We start from the raw sequence: 21523 nt of genomic DNA, 5'->3' as shown, positions 1-21523 counted from the left end.
TACTAATAACTTTATCATGTATAGAATTAGCCAATAGCTATGATTCCTCCCCAGTCTTTGAGTAATCCAGGCCTGCTTACTGAATTCTTACTTCCTCCACATTTAGAATACTTGTTCTTATGTATGGACATTCAATATAAATCTGGTGCTTTATGGAATCTTAGAGCGTGCTCTACAATTGGAAAGCTCTAAGGAAGGAATTCAAAAAACTATAGTCAAAATCACATTAGGAAGTATACTAACTAATTGTTTTGTCTGAAAGATAAGAATGCGCATAGCATTACCAGTACACTCACTCTTGTGTAAGCACACAGAACTGCCCCTGCCAGTGGGCACCTCCAAGTGACATGGAGTCCATTTATCACTGTGGCCAATTCATTCCAAATTACATATCTAATTCCCAAATCTTCAAGTCATATTTCTAATAAAAGCATTGTTAAATACAGAGAACAAAGACTATTTTGGTTTTGCATGGTAACCCAAATACGCATTTAATTCTCTTCAACAGCAAAATAAAGCAAACCAAATGCTGTTACTAAAACTCACTGTGGAAATTTGTCAAGGAATCCATGACATAAAGATACGGCAGTTACTAATTTTGAAGTTCAGAGTGTATACATTTGCTAATTCAGAAGTATCTGAATCCTGTCTGACCTCTGACCTGTCTCTCTCTCCTCACTTCAAGAGCATGGTAATGCTTTTATGAAAAAACAAGAAAGTTGTTTATTAGAAGAAAGAAATTTTATATTATTTTTCATAGTAAAATTCTAAAAGTGATCCTTTTCCTTTTTCAAAAGGCCTTTTACTGAATATAGAAATATTCAATTAAAAACTAAAAGCCATGCATTTGGTGAATAAATGATGTAACATTTTCTAATTCTCAAATATAATGCAAATTGTTCTAACTTGTCAGTATTTCAAATCACTTTGGTTTTAATGTTTTGTTGTTTTTCTTTTTTAACTACAAAAAGAATATTATAAGGTGTGCCTGAATTAAAAATTCTCTAGAATATGCACCTGCACGAGTTAAATTAACTACTGAAACACATTTAATATCCATGTATAAACTGTTACACAGCTTTCATTCTTAAATTAAAATTTTATAAATTCTTACAATTCCTTACCCACTACAGGTTAAAAAAATGTTAAAAATTAAAGCAGTTTAAAAAGTGAGAAGAAGCAAACTGTACGTCACTAGATGGAGATGACAGAAAACTAGTTGTTCACATTTCAGTTAAAGGTAATACTATAACTGGAAAAATCCATTTTCACAAATAGTAATAAGCTGCTGCTTGTGAAAAGAAACTCTATCAAATAGTTAATATATATATTTTCCTTTCCAGGGTAACAATATAGAACTGTATCATGGACCAAGAATTCATTCATTTCTCTTTAAAAAGAGAAATATCACCACACCAACATATCACACAAACATGGGTATAACATGTCATTCTGGGGTTACTGAACACTTTTCCCCATGATACCACGCAAAATTAAGTTTCTGTAGTTGAGCCATTTCCATTTTCTTATCTCACTGCTGAGAGAATGTAGCTGAGACTTTGACTTAGTGGGTAAGAGTAGACTCTGGAGACTGTCGGTTTGAAGCTCTAGCTCTGCCATTAACAAAGTAGATCCCTGTTAGGCAAGTTGTTTAAATTATCTCTACCTCAGTCTCTTAATCTGTAAAATGGGGATAGTAACAGTGCCTGTATCGTTGGGTTTTGAGGAAAAAATGAGTTAATGCTTGTGAATGCTCAAGCCCTTAAACCAGTGCCCAAATATACAGTAAGCTCTTCAAGAAAGTTAGCTGTGGGAATAGCTGTAATTAATAACGCTTTCAAATGAATAATACATGCTTTTGACACACGTCATAAAAGTTACTGGGAATTATTAGAGGCATCTTGAGTAGTGATGCTGAATAAAAGTCTTTAAAAGTGGAATTCCTAACTCATAGTTGAAAGTATCAATTATATTTATAGAAGATTGGTCTTACTTCCAGCCACCAAGCCAGCAAGAACTGAAAACCAACTGGTCAACATATGTTGATGCAGATGGAAAAAGGCTACAACTGTCTTTAAATTCCCCAAAGAAAGCTGGTGGAGAGCCCTTCTGGTCACTGCAGTCCAACCTATCATTACCCGTGCAGTGAGACTCTTTGATGGGTTTCTTGTCTATGAATAATACATATTTTGGGGACAGCCTTACAAAAATAATCTTTCTTTGCTCCAAAAAGACCTATGACTAAGCAAATGCAAAGAAAGAATTACCTCCCAACCACAAGGCAGGCTGGTACTCATGTCGGAAATTGAGGCAACTGGCAAAATCCAAAAGTATTTTTGAGATAAACTGGTCCCATAGTTTATATTCTAGAGAACCAGGAGAGTTTCAAACTTCAAAACAATTCTTCCTTTAATAGTTAAAAATATAATTAGGAAAAAATTTTAATTGTTTCTGTGTAAGGAATTATTAAATAAAAGAGCTTATCTTTTTTTTTTTTAATGTGGACCATTTTTAAAATCTTTATTGAATCTGTTACAATACTGCTTCTGTTTTTCATGTTTTAGTTTTTTGGCCAGGAGGCATGTGGGATCTCTGCTCCCTGGCCTGCTCCGCCTGCACCAGAAGGTGAAGTCTTAATTGCTGGACTGCCAGGGAAGTCCCTAAAAGACCCTATCTTTTTAGAACACCTGGTATTTAAAAGTATTTCACAATGCAAACCATCCTTGCAAATATTCTTTAAGTTCTGTGAATATCACTAAGAGGAGTGAGCTTTTTTTTTCCCGAATGAAATTTAAGTTTGTATTTACACTCTGAATGGTAAGCAGCGGGTTTTAAAGATTAGTCATTCCTGAGAAGCATGATTAAGTCTGCCTATGAAGTTTTGTCTCTAAATGATCTGTGTATTCAAACTGTAGCAGAAGAAAAGATTCTGGCTGTTCTCCCAACCCTGGGACTCCTCCCCCAATATTAACAGTAGTCAGTCAGCGAGGTCCAGTCTACCATCTTGCAATACAAAATGATGTATGTTCTCTCTCAGCCCGACTGCCGAGGGCTTTGAGGGGACAAGTAAGAGGCTCTGACATCTTACGGGGTTTGACCAAATATTCTTTTCAGTTCACCGTCTGTGATTCCTGGTATAGAATAGCCTTCTTAAGCCAAGAGCAAACATTGAGGATTACCCAAACTAAACAATTCAAGTACTACAGGCTAATTAAAAACTAAAGTTATCTGACACATAATGTCAAGAATAAACTAAAATGTTGGCTAGAAAAAGTGAGCTCCAGAACTGACCTCTGTCATACATCTTAAATATATGTGGCCTGTTCACATTATCAAAAATGTAACAAAATCAATTCATGGACATGTATACACTACTGTATTTCAAATTTAACCACCAAGGACTTTTCTTTCTTTAGCTATTAAGAAAACTTACTATAACAATCATTTGCTACAATTCGAGAAAGATAATTTAGCAATTAATCTATATCATGTGACAAGACAGCCAACGTGTGCCAAGAAAATGATTTTCTTGCTAAAATTTGTGAAGCTGTTTGAAGAAGGTCTCTATATGTGGCAGTATATCAGTTGTGTAATCAGAAAAAAGTTCTGACATAGATTATATCTTAAAATATATTTCACAAATTTTCTTTATGCAGAAACCTAATAACTAGTTTTCCTATATAAATGTGTACGCTGCTGTGCTGGTTAGTTACTTCAGGCGTGTCCGACTCTGTGTGACCCTATGGACTGTAGCCTGCTAGGCTCCTCTGTCCATGGAATTCATTCTCCAGGCAAGAGTAATGGAATGGGTTGCCATGCCTTTCTCCAGGGGATTTTCCCAACCCAGGGATTGAACCTGGGTCTCCAGCACTGCAGGCAGATTCTTTACCACTGAGCTATGAGGAAAGCCCATAAATATAATATATAATTAATGCTTAATTTGTGTAAGTGATTATTCATTAATAATCTTCATTTTAGTTCATGTGAATTACAACTTTGATTAAAATTTTTTTAATTTCCCAAACTTTGAGTTGATTTTCATATCAAAAATTATTTAAAAAATCTAAAATTAGCACTTAAGTACACTTTAAAATCTTCAGTTCTGGGAGATAACTTAAGTACCATGATCTGTACACAAAAGTAAATGTGTATCCAATTATCTATCCACATGTGCATATATATGCAGTATGTACTTACTACTCATAAACTTCAAATTCTGCTAACTTATTGAGTTCATTTTTTTCAGGAATAAATCTGTTGCTCAATTTTTCTTTACTTGTACATAAAACCAGAGAAATTTTTTTATATGGAGAAGACAACAAAACTGAATATTTATTTAGAATATTTGATAGGAAGAGAGACGCTTTCACAAATAAAAACTTCAGAAATATTTACCTATTACGCTTTTAAAATGTGGATATCTATGAAGGAAAAAAATGTTACAATACTTTAAGAGTACAGATTATCAAAGGTCGTTATACAGAATAAAGATGTATTTGATAGTTTAACTGCTTCTGATTTAATTTAATGGTATCAAAGACTTAACGAAATCAACATTATCTATCAAGTCAAATAATGATACGAAACAGTATGTCATGATATTTTTAAAAATAAAGCCTTGATTTGAGTAGAAGAGTATGCTTGTTGTTAGTATATGTAATTTAATGATTATAAGATAAATTCTATAATTAGAAATTTGATTTTTCATAAAAATCTTTGGTCTATTTTAAACATTCCTATAAAAACCTACTCTAAAATTTAAGTACAATACATTTTGTTCATCATCATAGATGTTTGTGAACTTTTAAAATTTTATTTTTAATAGAAAGTAAATATTTGGCTAAAAATATGTTTGGAAGAAAGCTTTTGGTTTCTGAATATTATAAAAGTTTCTTAGAAATCTCTTAAAGGCTGAGTACAATAAAACTAGGGCAATGCATATATTCTCAGTTACTCTTAAAAAAAAACCTGTAAAAGTGACTATAGTGGCATGTTCTGACACATTCTTTTCATAAACCGAACCCTGTTAGTGACAGCAGAACAGATTGTGTGCATCTGCTGGGAATGAGCCAGATGACAGTGGAAAAACGCACATGGATACCTTGGCACAGCAAATAAAAAATGGAGAAAAAAAAGACCTGGAAGAGAAAGTGCTCAACTTTAATTGAAACATTCTTTCCAACATGATGAACTTCATCCAACCTCCTCTTGTAGCCTGTCAATTTAACATGTAAGAATGTGTTTTAAAAGGGTCCTTTGTAAGTTAGAGCTGTTTTGTCCTCTCCTTGTACTAAATGTTTTTTTTTTTTTACTAAACTTTTCAGTTTGCATCACAGTACAGCCAATTAGCAATGTTGTGATAGTTTTAGGTGGACAGCGAAGTGTTATCTATTCTCCCCCAAACTCTCCTCCCATCCAGGCTGCCACATAATATGGAGTAGAGTTCCTTGACCTTGCAATAAATATTGACTCAGGTTTTGGATTATTTCTTCAAATTATGGCAAATCTAATAAGCATCTGGGTAGAAAAAGAGGCCAAACCACTCTACCACAGTCTGGTAAGAGAATGCTAAACTTTTAAAACCCTTTCAGGTTCAAATCAAACTTTAAATAATCTGGGTTAAGTTCTGAATTATATGGCTATTATAATGCCAAGTGCTAGAGATACCACAATTCAAATATTCTGCAAATGTGACTATTGTAAATGCTGCTTGCACTCAATAGTGCTACAATATTTGATTCTATGCTGATCAACCACAATATTGTTTAAACAGTTGGCTCAATAGCACCAGAGAGGTCCATACATAAAAACAAATGTGCTTCTATAAATCATACCAGTAAGTTCTCTTGGATGCTCTGATTACAATGAAAATTTATTCTATACAGTATACAATGCAAATTTTAAACTGGAGATGAAGTTGTTTAATAGATCAGTAGTCTGACTGAAGCAGCTGCAGTCAAAAAAAAAATCTGGTGATTAACAGCCATTTTCCAGTAATCATAACCCTGGAAAGGGCTACTGAGCAGGGGGAGGGGGTGCAGATGGGAGTAATTCTCTAAGCCCATGTGCCTTAGAGGGCTCCATCATCTTCATGCAGACTTATTATTACTATTATTATTATTTTTAAATTAAAGCTTTTAGAGGCATCCCTGATTGCAGAGTTGGGAGCTGTCCATGTTGTTCTACCATAGGGAAGTCCACTCTGCAAGTATTCCTTGCAAAGAGCACTCTTTATCCAGGCATTAAAACAGGGCTAGAAAAGAAAGCTGAAATGCAAGGTGCACACTGGAGGGGTGTTATTCAAGAGCATGAGAATAATTTCAAGTAGTTGCAACTCCACAGGCTGCCTAAACAGGGCAAGCCTCATCAACACTACCTGTCACCCAAAATATGATTTTTTTTTTTTTTTGAGAAATTAAGTGAACATAAAAGCGGAACAAAAAAGGGGTAGGCAGACTCTGAGGCCAGATTTATTCCCATTTTCATCCATATCTTACCTAAATTTGTTTGTTTGTGTTATCAAAAGGTATAATCCTCAGGTAAACTTCTGCATTGTACTACTTTGTATTTCTTCTTACAAAAAGGAAAATGCTTAAATTAAGTTCATTTTTTCATCATCTCAAAGTCAATAAACTATGACTACAATGAATAATGCCTATAAAAAGGGATAGATAAAAGGGGAAAAAGGACAGTAAAGGTGCTTTTTATTTATTTTTTAACTTTTTCAATAAAGTATATTTTATCTTTACAAGTAAACAAAATTTACTAATTTATTTAACAAATCTCTACAGAATACATATTACATGCAAGAGTGACTGTGAAGGAATAGAAAGATGAGTAAAATGACACTCAGTCTTCACAAATTAATTTATCTCCACATATAGTCAAAATCATGTAATAAGAAAAATAAAGAATACGAATAAATCCTTTGAAAGTGGTTCATACTAATGCTAAGAGAAAAAACCCCTTCAGAATTCTTGGTGATGTTGTTTTCACTATTAAAATCATGTAACAACCCTATGTATCTCAAATACTTCCTCTAAAATGAATTTTTATTAAAACCAAGCAGTAATCTATCTGGAATTCAGAACTTCCAATAAATGACTTATAAAACTCATAGATGAAATTATTTGGTTTCTTTGGTTCCATTTCTGGTTCTAAAAATAATGTGGTATATATTAACAACGTCTGATCTGTGAAAGACTTTGGTTTTCTTGAAGTATATTGTATGAGCGGTCATTAGCACTGACCTCATGTAACATGAGAATTAGAGACTTGACCTGAAAGTGACCCAATTTTAATAGTACGAAAGTATTATTGACAAAAAGTTCAAAATAATGGTTCCCACCAAGCATTTCTAAATGCTCATCATTGGCAGGAAGATAAAATGATTAAAACATAGTGTAGCGCTGTGATAATAATTTGGGCTTCCGTGGTGGCTCAGTGGCAAAGAATCTGCCTGGCAATTCAGGAGATGTGGGTTTGATCCCTTGGTCGGGAATATCCTCTGGAGGAGGAAATGGCAACCCACTCCAGTATTCTTGTCTGGGAAAACCCATGGACAGAGGAGCCTGGTGGGCTTCAGTCCATGGGGTTGTAAAAAGAGTTCGACACAACTTAGTGACTACAACGTGACAATAACTTACTAATTACTGATCACTTACATTCATTTTTATATGTATTATCCTGTTTAATCCTTACAACTTTAAGAGATGGATGGTATTATTATTCCCATTTTACAGATGCTGAAGACAATGCTTTCTGATGGTTAAATAACCTACCTACAGCTACTACCCAGTAGGAAGGCTGGATTTTGAACCCAGTTTGATCTCCGCTTTTAACCATTACTGTCTATTGCTTACGGATCTATCTGTCTAATGGCACACATATGTAAAATTAAAGAAATTATATTAAGTATAACAATGTGGTCTTCAAACTCTATGTCTGCAAATCAAGAGGACTGATTTTCTCTCACTCTTGCATTCATCCTTATCCTCTCATATTTTTTGTTTCTCACTCTCTTTGCATTTTTTTTCAACCCATCTTTTCCTCTACACACACACCACACACACACACACACACACACACACACACACACACGTCCTTTGGAGTTCTGACCCAGCACTTCAATGAACATAATCAAGGCCTAATTTGGTTCAACTAGTCCAATAACTATACCATCTCCTCAGATTTCCTAACACTATGCATTTTTGACGGGGACGCTCTATTTGCTGACGCTAAAGCTGGTAGTGCTTCCTTATGAAGACACCGTTCTGTAGTCTTTGCTGCTTCAAGATCAGTGTCTGGAGCTCTTTCGTGACATGGCATTGGGCTGTGATGAACCACATCAATCTCTCAAGTGTCAGAAGATAAGTTAACACCTAAAACAATTCTATGATCTCACATGTGTAGTGAAAACAAGATAAAAGTGCACTTGCTTTCTCACCATACCAATATTCTGAAGCAAGAAGAGAAGTCAAGAAAGAATCAAAAAACAACAAAAACTGAAGAAAGAACAACATCAAGAATTCTTTGATTTTTAAGGTAAAACATGAGAGAAGCCAAAAAATACCACAAGGCACTCAGGCTAACTCAAGAAGGATCAAATAGTCCTAGAAGGGACACTGGCCACTCATTTCAACCAAAGGACCATATGGAAACAAGCAATGGTTCTGAGTACCCTGTCCGGCCCTTCACAAATCTATTAATGTCATCGTGCAATTTTCTTTCTGTTTTTTCTAAGGGGGAGAAACACTCAACGGTGAAAGAAAAGAAAAATGTAGCCAAAATTATTTCCTTAACCTACAACCTAGATAGATGCTAGGTTAAAAGTGATCTTCTAATAAAAAATAGAAATGAATGAATGGATACACTTCTTAAAAAAAAAACAAAAAAACAGCCAGGTTTGTTCCTCTTCGTTTAGGTAAGAAAAGTAACCCTGATGAAAGTAGGTCTGGACTTCTACCTTTTACAAATATATTTATTTTAACTATTATAAAAGAAGGGTGAAAAGAACTACTTTGTCAACCACCACACCCTCACTTTAAGACCCTCTGACAACTTAAGTCTCCTCAAATGTGAACAGAAATATGGCAGCTTTAAAAAAGTACATGCTAATTTACTCATTAACATTTAAAAAATTTTTTATTTCTTGCCCAGCGAATTACCTACTTTAAGAACCTCCAAGACATTAATGTTTTAATCAGGCATAGTTTTGTAATATTTAAATAACAGGGCAATCCGTTTTCTAATAAAAATTTATCCAGGGCATATATTGAACAACTGAAACTTTACAGTGTCTCTAACAATATTTATTGAGCAGTGATGATTCAAATTATACTACGGTTCGGGAGAATTCCAAGAAGATAAAGAAGTCTCGTACATATCCTAAATGAAAGCGTAGTTTTAAAGGTATGAATCTGAATTTTTAAATAGAATGTCTAATTTTGTACAAAAAATATGAAAAATGACTGACTCCTATGTATATTAACATATGTAAAAAATGTTTAACATTTTTTCCTCTTGTTAATGGGGTTTGAAAGTGTGCCAGATGTAGGGTTCTTACTCATAACACCAAGAAAAGCCATTGTGATCATACTCTCACAAGTCTCCTTTTAAAGCCCATGTTGTGTTAATTTCTTAACACTTTATTAGGAAATACTTGCATACTCAGAAAATAGTCGCTTAATATTCAAACATAATTAAAATTATCTTTCTTATCTGTTTTAGTTTAAGGAGAAATAAAATTATGTTTAACTGTTGGTCTGATGTGGTAAATTTTATACAGGCAATTAATAACTGGTTTAGTGGGTTAATGAATAAACTAACATGAATATGTTATTTGTATACTGTGAAATCAATAATCTAGTTTAAAAATAAAGTTGGAACAAATATTTATTACATAGTAATACTTTCTACTTAAGGCTTTCACTTAATGCACTTCTACAAGAGAAGGCCAGTTTTAGAAAGGTGTGCTGGCAATAATTTGACTCCATACGAATCAGAATTCTACTACAGATTGAAAGGAGCCATGGCAGCTAGAAATTATTTTTTAATAGGATTTTTAAAAATCACATTGCTAATGGTTGAAACTGTAACTGGTAATTAAAGAATAGTTTCAGCAATTTTTTTTTTTACTATATTTTACAAGAAGTATGAGCTTTCACACTACAATTTCAAATGCAAAGAATATTAACGCAGGTATTTAGAAACTGATGTATTTTGCATGGTAATAAATACACTACCCACAATGCACCTTTCAAATAAAGAACATAAACCAAATCTGAAAACTAAAGCCCGTATTTTCTCTTTGTATTTTGACCTCGTAATCATTAAAAGTGTGAGTGTTTATCAATAAAAGCGACTGAAGTGCCACATATTGTGGTAGAACATTGCTATTTCCCCGAGATAAGTACAAAAACCACTCAATGTTAATTTGCATCACAAAATGACCTAACATATCTGGAATATAATGCACAAGCTTCATTGAAAAGATATCATTATATTTTTCTCAGCAAAACAAACAAAAAAAAATACAGACATCTGATTGGGCCTGTGTGTGCTCGAGGGGGAGAGGGTGGGGAAGAGGGCTCATTTTCTATCTTACACCTATTGTTTTAGGCATTCTAAACTGCTCTAGGGGAAGCAAAAAGAAACATGCTGAATTCACTTTGCAGTTAATGTCTCAGTGATTTAAGAGGCAGAGTTTTCAAGTTAAAGCAGGGAAACGTTCTGCTTTTCCTTTCCCAGAGCGAGTGCCCAGGAAGAAGGCCCTCTGGTCCTTAGCCTACGCAAGGGGAAAAAAGGATATTGCTTGGGGCTGAAATCACTCGGAGACAGAAGAGGGGAAGTTTAAGATGGGGCACTGTGTGCTGTGTGTCTGGTCTGCAGCCAGGAAGTTTTCATTTTGTAGGTCTGCTGCCAGTACCTGCCCTGCATATTCAGAAATAAAAATACACCAGAACTCTACCTCAGAAACTGTGGATGTTACAAAGAATTAAAAGAGTTTATTTTTCTTTCTTTATCCTGAGTGTAATTACTGTTTTTAAAAAAGAAAAGAGCTGAAACTACAGTAACTGGAGAGGTGTTTTTTTTTTTTTCCCCCTTTTTAAACTCCTCAAACTACCTTCCCACAAAGCCATTTAAGTTAAATGGTACATTTACAGACTCACCTACATGAAGGATATAACTTAAAACATCTGCTTAGACACGTACGTTCTGTTCATATATAAAGAAAGTGGCTAGAAAGCTGAAAAATATAGGGCCGTTATATTCTTAAAATGTGTGTCCTCCTGTGTGTGCGTGTGTTCATTCATTAAAGAGATTTTTGAGTGCAATTAGGTAGTCGGTCCTATAAAGGTTTCCTTGTGTGACCATGATTTCTAAAAATAAAATGCTCCAGTGAATATTTCTGCTAAATAATCACATCTTCAAAAATTACTTTAAAGAAACCCCAATCCCTCATGTTACATTAAGCAATAATACCAGCCTTCCATAATAAGTCTTGGTTGTATACCTCACGCATGGTCAACAATTAATTAGAAGGTTAAAAAAAGTCATGTTTACTCCATTAAGTAGGAGGCTAATTTCCTTATCTGTCCCCACTTATTTACACTCGTGAATCTATTTCCTAATTTTGCAAATAAATAAGCATACCTAAAGCCAAAGCTGCCTATATTCAGGGTTCCAGGAAAGATGCATTCTTGTGCTATCATTCTAACTTGCTGAAAGAATCACAGACGTGTGAAAAAGCGAGAGGGATAGTTGTTAGCTGTTTTTAAAAAAACACTTCACATTCTATCAAGATCATTATCTATCGCTTTTTATATCCAATATGCTAGAGGTCCATGGTATCTCAGAACAATTTATATGAATTCTTCATGTGCATCTTATCTATGACAACAAGATACCAGAGGAAAACCAGACCACACTCAGGCTAGCCTTTTGGAAAAAGCAGGTTCTCACCAGGGACTGCTTCAGAGATCAGCACCTCCAGTCTCTAGAAACAAGTTCAAGGTACTTTACTTAAATCATTACTAGAAGATTTGCATTGTCATTCCACATGAATCGCAACCACTTGCAGGATGAACAACACTGTTCCATTCATTTCAAACTTACAGCATTAAGAATTAATAAAGTCTCTATAACATCTGCATTATTAAAGAGTAATGATTCCTGCAGAAATCTGCCTGTAATAGGTTTACTGTTTCTATCGCTTGTAAGATCACCGATTTCCTTTCTAATGTCCTCAGAAGACAATCTTCATGTATACTTTAAACTTTACAACTGGCTATATTTAAAAAATAAATACAGAGATTTAACTGAAGCAATATAATGACAATGTACAAGAATGCTTTATGGTGAGGACAAATGAATGCTACTCATATTACCACCTCACACCCAAATATTTATAACAGGTATCATATAATTTCCATACTTAGTAGGACTATGACTTTCCTTTTTGCAGTTAATGTTAAAATAATTCCAAAGAAATGTTAGATAATACTATATTGGATAATCTTCTTTTTTATAATGATATTCTTTGTTACAGAATTTTCCATAATTATTTTTCTTGCACAGACAAAAACTATTGATGCTATCTACTTATTCTTAAGAGAGGCCGCGAATGGGTGCTTTTAGCTCCCTTTATTTCTTTATGCCTCAACACATCTGTAAAACAGTTACTACTGAGATCTTGTTTTAAGCAAAATTAATTCCAGTGGGCTTTATAGAAGTTAATATCAAGAGAACAAAATTTTCATAAACTATTTTTCAGCATAGACTTTTTTTCAGTGTGAGAGAGGTTATCAACAAGAATTGCTTTTAAGAAAAACCTGTCAGTTTCCTTTGCTCGCTAACTATAGCAAATGATTAGAAATTATTTTCTTTCTCATGCTGTTATTCACTTACATACTTGCTTCAATTCTCCAAGGGAAGAAATGTGGCTCTTGTGGGAAAGGTCCACCCCTTTCTACATGTTTGCTTCCTTGAACGAAAGGAACACACCCCCTAACATTCTTTGAAATGTGTCCAATATGCAGAGAATTGGAATAGCACTGTAATACTGACCAAACTAGAAAATCTTAAATGAGAGTCAAATATTGTTAAAATGCGTGTGTTTTGGGACAGCTAAATGACGTATACAGAGGTAACAGAAATGAACTATGTTCAGCCTCTGCCTAATGTCTATGTTTGGACGCTCAGAACACTTGTAAGTGTTAATGGAAGAAATCTGTGAGTGTTTTTGTGCACCTGTGTGGGTATGACACCTCAGGAGGAGGTCCATAAATGTTACAGGTTTCTGAGTGCAGCCTTTGAACTTAAGACCCATTAGAAGAATGCTTCCTCCCTTTCATAAATTCTTTAAGGAAAAAATATCCAGAAACTGAAATATCTTCTTTCATAAGTGGAATCAGAAAGTTGTCTGAAATCACGTAAGTGCATGAATATTGAAAGTCTATGCTCACTCTCCTCAAGACAGAAAACTCATACCAAAGTTGGTATCCTCCAGCTTGTGCGTTTGACAATTTTCTGGTCTTGAAAATTGTCCTCTAACAAGTTTCCCCTCTATTATGTAGAAGCCAATGTTCCCAGAGCAAGTTATTTCTATTTTTATTTTCTCATGTGATATACTTCATATTTGTAGGTATTCTATACCTTTATCTTTACTTTATATTTTCCAAAACCCTCTTTTCTAATCCCACTTTTACACAGAAATGTGAAAGTATAAAGACACCGAATGAGGAAAAATTTTATATCTTTTTAAAGATATTCCAATGTTTAAATGGTGAGCCCCTTCACAATTTGTTCATCAGGCATTTGCTGATGAACTCAGCTATATAATTTTCAGGCCTACAAAATGGAAGCTCTGCTACTCTGCCTATGTTTTATCACTTGGAATAAGAATGAATATAAACAGTGAGTATATAAACTGGAGCTGATGGTAATAAACTTATTAAAACTTAGTAAGATATTGTTATGGTCAAAGGAAACCTGCAAGTGTGTACCACAAATCCATTCAGATGAAACATCTCATTCACTGGAATTTCCTATCTTATTATAACAATGCACAGAAAATTAAACACATAAATATTAATTTTATGTTATCACAGAAGATGTAGGCAATGAAAATGCAATGTTTACATTTATGGGTGACTCATTAGTGTTTTATTGTGTGAAACACTAGGAGGCATCAGTTGGGTAAAAAGGGCCTTCAATTTTTAAAGAAGCAAGAAATTACTGTAGAGTTGGATGCATAAAAAGTAGGGGTTTTCAAAATGTTATTATGTAAACCAAAACTTTTTCTCTGAAATAAACTCTGAAAACATCGCATTTTGTTGTAAAGAATGACCTTTATAAAACATTCATGAAATAGATATACTTTGACCAAGAAGCACCTATCAAGATCTATTTCAAATATATAGATTCATTAACTATGTAATTTCACATTTTTGTGAAGAATATATCTGGTAACAGAATAACATAATGGCTATTGACTACCATGCATTTTCTGCTCGGTTACTCAATACCATGAGTGTATGTTTTATTTCTGGCAAATTCTGTTTTGTGCTCTCTACAATGCCTCAGAAAATGTCTACTGAAATTAAACCTTACAGTAATAATTGCTTCACATACGCATCCAGAATTTGCAGTCTGTTCCAAAAGAAGTGATGGAACTTAAAATGAAAGCAATGAGGATGTATATATAAAGTACATGTTTTTCCTTATTTCACTACTGAAAGCCTGACGTTTGAAAACTGAGTTTTCTACTGTTTGAATGGCTCTTCATAATGATAAAGCAACAGGGTCGTGGTATACTTATCTAACAATCATTTGAAATTGGAGTGTCTTGCCATTCCTCAACAATCAGCTTTTATCTTTGACCTATCAAAATAACATGTGAACTGCGTAATCCGCCTTTTGTAAGGTGCACAGACTCTGTTGTCGCTCCTGGTTTTGTGAATCGCCTCTGTAATCTGGTTTGATTTCCTAAAGATGACAGATCTCGGTGAACAGTCAGGCTTTACTGAGTGCAGGGCAGTCCACGCGCCCATGAGATTAAGGTACAGTTCTGAGGACGGGATCTTAATCACCTACCCTTCCACATGCAGCACAGACTGAGCTCCAGTGATTAAATCTTTTCATTGTGTCCAGGCAATCACTGTATTCATAAAATGAATATGTGCATTTTTATAAGTTTTAGATATTAATTTGCGTGGTGTTTTCTCAGAGGATGTGCTTTGGGAAAAAAAAAAGTAGAACTTTATTAATAGTCTCTTTAAAGTCCTCTCTGTGATCCTTAATTGCATATGAAATTCTTCCATGTTATTCTGAATCATGTCTCTGAAGCCAGGGTTCTCTATTTAATAACTCTTTTTTTTTGTTGTTATGAAGTACAAGTGTCGCTGCACAGATATTTCCCCATTTTTGTCACTTTCTGAGATTTCATACACTCAAAATATACCGCATGTGGAGTTGGGAAATAAAACCACAAAATATACTACAATAAACAGAAGAAAGTTTTGAAATATAATGTTAACAAATGCCAAGGAGTTATTTAACTCAGTTGTTTTATAAAAGAAGTTTAAATACAATAAATCATTCATTGAAAAGATATGGTTGTAGAGTTATGCAGTTTATTGATCTGGTAAAGTGAGGGCCAAGGAAGAAACTCATAGACATCTGAAAAATATAAAACATGATGCTTTTCCAGGATTCAATTTTGAATCATTAGATAGTCCCTCTGCCTATTGGAATGGACCATTTCCCCTAGATTTTGAAAACTGAATATGTTTACAAAGAAGAAAAGAGGCAAGGTACAGTAAAGTCCTTGTTATTTAAATTTCATGTATTTAATGTTAATATGTTTTTGTTCTGAAGAGTTCACATATATGATTGCATACTTTTAAAGTATGAACAGCTCCGGAAAGCTCAAAAATTGACTTATTATAATAAAGTGCTCATTTGTTATTAAAAACTGAGAAACAAATTAAAATTTTAAAAAAGTTACATCTTTAATATTGTCTTTCACTATATTCTACAGCAATCAGAATGAAATTAATGAATGAGATAAAAAACTGTCTTTAGTAAGAAGTCTGGAAAATATGCCACAAATACTCCAAAGCTGCGTGAATTACATTAGTAAAAAACAGGAGATTTTTATAAAGTTTAGTAAAATCCTAAGGAAAGATAACTGCCAAGTATTGTCTCCTTAAGTTGGCTAGGGGACCATATTCTAAACAAACACTGAGTTTAAAGTATGTTTTGATGAAAACTTTTAGGATTGAGTTAGAAAGTCTAATACATAGCCAAATATACTTTCCTACAAACAGAATGAGATACTTGGTTTTAGAGATTTGTTTTCCCTCTTGAGATAAGACATTAGATAGGTACATCTCATTTTATCTGTCCAGTTCTGAATCTACTTGCTTTAGAACTATCTCTTTATTTTGATAAATAATTTCATGCATACACTGGAAGACAATAATATGGTTTATTAACTGCACGATATTCAACCGAAACTGCCTGTGCCATATTGGTACACACTGAATGTTCTCAAAGACTGGCCAAAACTGATATTATTTTATAAATTAAATGTTTTAGTTTCAAATTGGAGATTGTAAATCTCTTTAAAGCTAAAATTAGTATGCAATACAGAGGTTAAATGGGGTTCACAGGTGGTCACATTTCCATGTCTTACCAAGTCCCTAGGGATCAGAGTTATTATATTCTATATAAACATCTTTACTTTGCAACCACAATTCTATTGCAAGGTGCCAGTGAAAAAGAGGCTGGTCACTCTTTTTGACTGGTATAATGAGGTAGCTAGAGTTCCTTTCATAGCACTTAGAAAATACATGCAGTCACTAACCATTTCACAAGACAGTTACTATTACAGTTAGAATCAGATTCACAATAGTAAAATGCACTTTGTGTCAAAGCAATTCTCCACTGAGGACTGGTTAGAGAACTGGCAGAAAGCCTGATTCTACTTATTATACTGTCAGCATTTACATATAAAGGAATTTTATACAAAAGACACACATTCCTAAAATGTGAAGAAAAAGGGCTTTTCCCCAAAATGGTAACTACTGGACCTAGAACAGTCAGACATGTTTCAGACATACAATTTCCTTTAAGAATAGCTAGCCATATTCTGGGAAGGACATAATACTGCTGTTAAATTTAAATACTTGCATAATATTTAATAACACAACAAACAATGTGCCACATCTGTATATACTTCCTTTGTGCCAAACTTTATCACTGAGTTTGGTAACTTTCAGCCAAAGTCCAAACAGATGGCAATTTCAGTGACTTAACCTTATTTGTTTTTAAACAGCTATGTATCTGACTTGACCTAAAGAGCAGTGATATATACTGAAGTACCAACAAGAACTGTGAAATGTGTAGACTACCATGGCCAGTGTATCACATTTTGTCCACATTAGCCCTCATCAAGCCAGCACTTTGGTAATGGAAGGAGATGCACAAAGGTATACTCTGACAGACAGCCATGCTTTAGCTCAAACTAATCCCAAGATTTAGTGGCTCAGAAGCATAACCCAAAGCAAATCAGAGCCTCTGGTGGGACTCACAGGAGCATCTTTCCACGGTGAACTGCTGGCTAAATCTTAAGGCATGTACTTCAAGGTCACAGAGCATTCTGTGAAATACTAAAGTCCACCAGGCTCCACATGCTCCACCATAGCAAACATGCTAATGACGTGCACTAACTTCATGAAACTTTAAACACACCAATGTGACAAGAACAAGTCAGGAGTGATTTCAGTAACTGATAGCAAACAGATAGGACTATCTAAAAAGTTACTTTTAGCCATACACAAGAAAATCATGGAACCTAAGAAAAAAGAATGCACAACAAGCCTCAACTTCAACCTTCAAAAAGGCACAGCGGTAGACCCAGTGCCGTGGAATATACTGATGCAGATTTCAGAGACAATACCCCGGCTATTTCTATTTCCTGGAGAAATGTCAGAGGTACTTACATGAAGGAAGAACCGATCAGATTAGTCCTTGGGATATTTTCCTTTTTCTTAAGAGAGAGAGAAAGAGAGAGAGAAAAAAACAAAAAAAACAAAAAACACGACAACAGCAATCTTTACTTCGTCCAGCCTTGAAGTGCTTCTCCACCTGATTCAAACATGCAGTGACGGCGACCCACACAGAACCTTCAAAGTCAATCCAATAGCAGCCCGAAGATGTCTGGGTGTACGCGTGTGCTCAAGTGTCTGACTGCGAGGAGAGCGAGCAGAGCTGGAGAAACGATGTGTGTGTGTGTGTGCGCGCGCGCGCGCGCGGAAGGAGCGCGCGCGGGGGGAGGCGCGCGCGGGGCCGCGCATTCGCGCGCGCGCGCCGAGGCCGCTCGCAGGAGCGAGGTGGGGAGGAGGAGGAGGGAGGAGGAAGGGGAGGAGGAGAAGGAGAAAGTGGCTCTCGGCGGCCCGCCGGATTAAAAGTAACCAGACTGGTCCAGAAAACTGCGTCCAGGAAGGAAGTGACAGAAGACGAATGGGAAAAGGAGAGTCCGCTCACAGCCTTTGAAACATCGCGTCAAAAAGGCGAGGGGCGGGGGGAGTGGAAGGATATTGGGAGGGGAGGCGGGGGTGGCAGGGAAAAAGGAGCGCATGGCTTGGGGTTCTAAGAGGCCCATCTCATGAAGCGCCTCTTGCCTTCTTTTCCTTTATTTTATTTTGCCCTTGCCTTTGCGCGCGCTGCCTTTCCCCCCCCCCCCTCCCTCCCTCACAATCCCAAACCGTTGATTCCCTCTCTCTCGCCTCGCGAGCTGGAGAAATCATCAGTTTCACTCTTGCAAAAGGGGGGCGGGACCAGACCTCGGAGCAATTTTTTTTTTTTTTAATAAAACAAACATCCAGCAGTTCCCTCCTCACCCCTCCAGTCTCAACTAGATTGATAAATTACTCCACTACACTACTTTAATTATGTATATGGTATGCAGAATAAATCACTGAACATCAGTACCTCAATCAAGCACTTTTAAATGATAATTGCATCTTGGGTGAATCAATCTTTCCATTCCTGACATTTTGCTAATTTTAGTTTTACGGTGGGGTAATGGCACATGCCATACGCAAACCTAATGACAATCCTTTATTGCTCCAGCTGAAGACGACAGCGCGAGCGGTGGCTCCCGGCTCTGGCTCTCTCCCGGCGCCGCCGAGGACGCTCGGAGAGCAGAGTCTCCGGCTGCGGCGCGCTCGCTTCCCCGGGGGACGCGGCGAGCCAGCCAGCGGGAAAGTCCTTCTAAAGTCGGGATCCTTCCTCTGACCAATAGGAGCGCGACCCTAATAGTTGCTCTTGTGACTTCCCCGCCCCCCTCCCCGTTTGGAGACGCGTTAACCACTTCATTCTTCCACTGGTCTGAGCGCTCCTCCGTGACTCACGCGTAAAAAGCTCCGATCCAGGATGCCTGCACCGCTCGATTCCAGCGCGCGATTTTCCTCCACGCCCTGAATACGCGGGGTTTCGGCCCCGAGAGGTTGGAGGGCTGGAAAGCGAGCCGAAACGCTTCTCAACTGGTAGTAATGTACAAAATGATAAACGCATGACCGGTATTTGAAATCTCGACTTCATCTCGGGGCCATGAACTTTCTAATCAGGTTGGAAATATTTACCGAGGCGGCAGCTTCCCCGGAGGTTCCCCCCACCCTCCTCCCACAATCTCTCTTCCACACCTTAGACGGGATTTTCTCCAAGGCATTAACATGTAAACCAAACCAACTTCCCAAATGCATTAGGCTTCCCTATCCGATAGCTGATGACTTCACTTATCCTGAAGAGTTTCAGCTGCACAGGAAGCAGCAATAGAGACTGATAAGGAGGATCCTCGTGCTAAGGTTTAAGCAGAGCAAATACTTTTCCTTATCAAAAAAAAAGGGCTAATATTCAAAATTTAGTAAAGGTTACTAGAATTGAGCACCTCCTCTCCCTGGCCAATTACACCACGCCCAATAAAGCCAAAGATAAAATATACCAACTAGTCCACAAACCCTGAAAAGATCAGATTACATGCCAGTAGAACTATGTACTATATAAAATGTTTAAACCAAATTAAAAATTTTTAATATCGTGAAAAGAAGGGAAAATACATTGGGGAAATTAAAATGTGGATGTACAAGAGTACACGATAACAGTATACTGAAATATCTAGCTAATTAAAGATATTTCCTCACTTAAAAAAAATTCCTTTCAGCACTGTGTGTTTAACCCAATGACTAGATGCATTTCCCCTTAAGTTCTGCACCGTGCCTCTAGTCTATTTTAATACATGAGGGCAGTGTGAATCGGAAAGCCTCCTGCTTCATTGTAGGGCTATTTGATCTGAGTAGCTTTTCTCAGAAGAGTGGGTTCAATATTTAGGTGTCTGCCCTAAGGCTTCACTTGAAAGGGGAAGGTTGATCTTACAGGCAAGTACAACTAGCTCATCCCCATTATGACTATCAGCCCAGATAAGATGAATCTTTTGCTATTATTATAGGAGAGCATGGCAAATCGTCACAAAGCAAAAACCACCTGAAGTACTATAATTTCTTGCAGATTAATACCTACAATATATTTGTTGGCCTATTTGTTTTTCATCTGGCGAGTCTGTTACTACCATGAATTTAATAATATGGCAGAGATAATCTATATCAGGTTTTAATGTAAGGTACAACTTCTAAAAAAAATCCAAAAATGTAAAGGTGCATTGACATTTTTGAGTATTAAGGTATGTCTACATACAGTGGTAAAAGGAAATTAATTTTTCCAGATTCACAAATGTCCTGACAAAACAAATTATTTGTAGGAACATTTATTTATTGCCATGATGTCGGAAATTAATGTAATGAAGTGTAACAGCTTATTTTACAGGATCAAATAGACATAGGCAATAGATGACTTTTACCACTGTACACTTTAGTTTTAGATTATTTTCCTTAAAAAAGAAATTATTTTTACCTTTTAACATTTTAAAGAATTATTTAATAACAAACATTGTAACAAACCCAAAACTATCAACAATAATACAAGCATTCAAAAGTAGGTATAACCCCACATTGTGGATAATTTGAAAATAAGATCTGGATTGATCTTATTTGAAATTAAGATCTGGAAAATAAGACCACAATCGGCCTTTTAAAATATAGAATATTCCCCTCAGCAGATTTAGCTTCTTAATTATGTGTGACCTAAGTTAATATTAGCATGAGTTTCCTTCCCATGAGCCTTTACAGTTGAAGTGGAACAGAAGAGGTTGTGCAGAAATACACAATGGAAGAAAGCCATCTGAGATTTAAAATTATTTACTGGTAATCCACAGAGTGGTTAATCCAAGGCGTGCTTTGTGTTCATCTTCAAATGCTTCTGAATTTTTTCCCAAAGTCATTCTCATTCTCGCCACCAAATGGTACTTTCCTAGGATCAAGATATTTTCTGGTGCAGGGAGGAGTCTGTCCTACATGTTAACAGGCCTGGATTCTCTGGTTCAAGGTTTGTGCCTAACTAA

General features: G+C 35.9%; 1 protein-coding gene across 12 annotated transcripts in view; it reads right to left on the bottom strand.

Annotated features, from left to right (window-relative positions):
- The window catches only part of MEF2C (myocyte enhancer factor 2C), a 174527-nt gene that overhangs the window by 134448 nt on the left and 18556 nt on the right, over nucleotides 1-21523 (bottom strand). For 3 of the 12 annotated variants that reach the window (XM_043464691.1, XM_043464685.1, XM_043464686.1), the window contains exon 1: nucleotides 18009-18290. The exons of 6 other annotated variants lie outside the window; for them this stretch is intronic. The gene's annotated coding sequence lies outside the window, so the exon portion shown is untranslated. Of the gene's footprint in view, nucleotides 1-18008; nucleotides 18291-21523 lie in introns of those variants that run through there. 3 more of the 12 variants (XM_043464694.1, XM_043464695.1, XM_043464697.1) reach the window with 2 other exon arrangements.

Source organism: Cervus canadensis, chromosome 4 (genome assembly GCF_019320065.1).
Source record: "Cervus canadensis isolate Bull #8, Minnesota chromosome 4, ASM1932006v1, whole genome shotgun sequence".
NCBI classification, from domain to species: Eukaryota; Metazoa; Chordata; class Mammalia; order Artiodactyla; family Cervidae; genus Cervus; species Cervus canadensis.
Note: the sequence above shows the minus strand (reverse complement) of the source record. Positions and strands in the feature narration are given on the sequence as shown.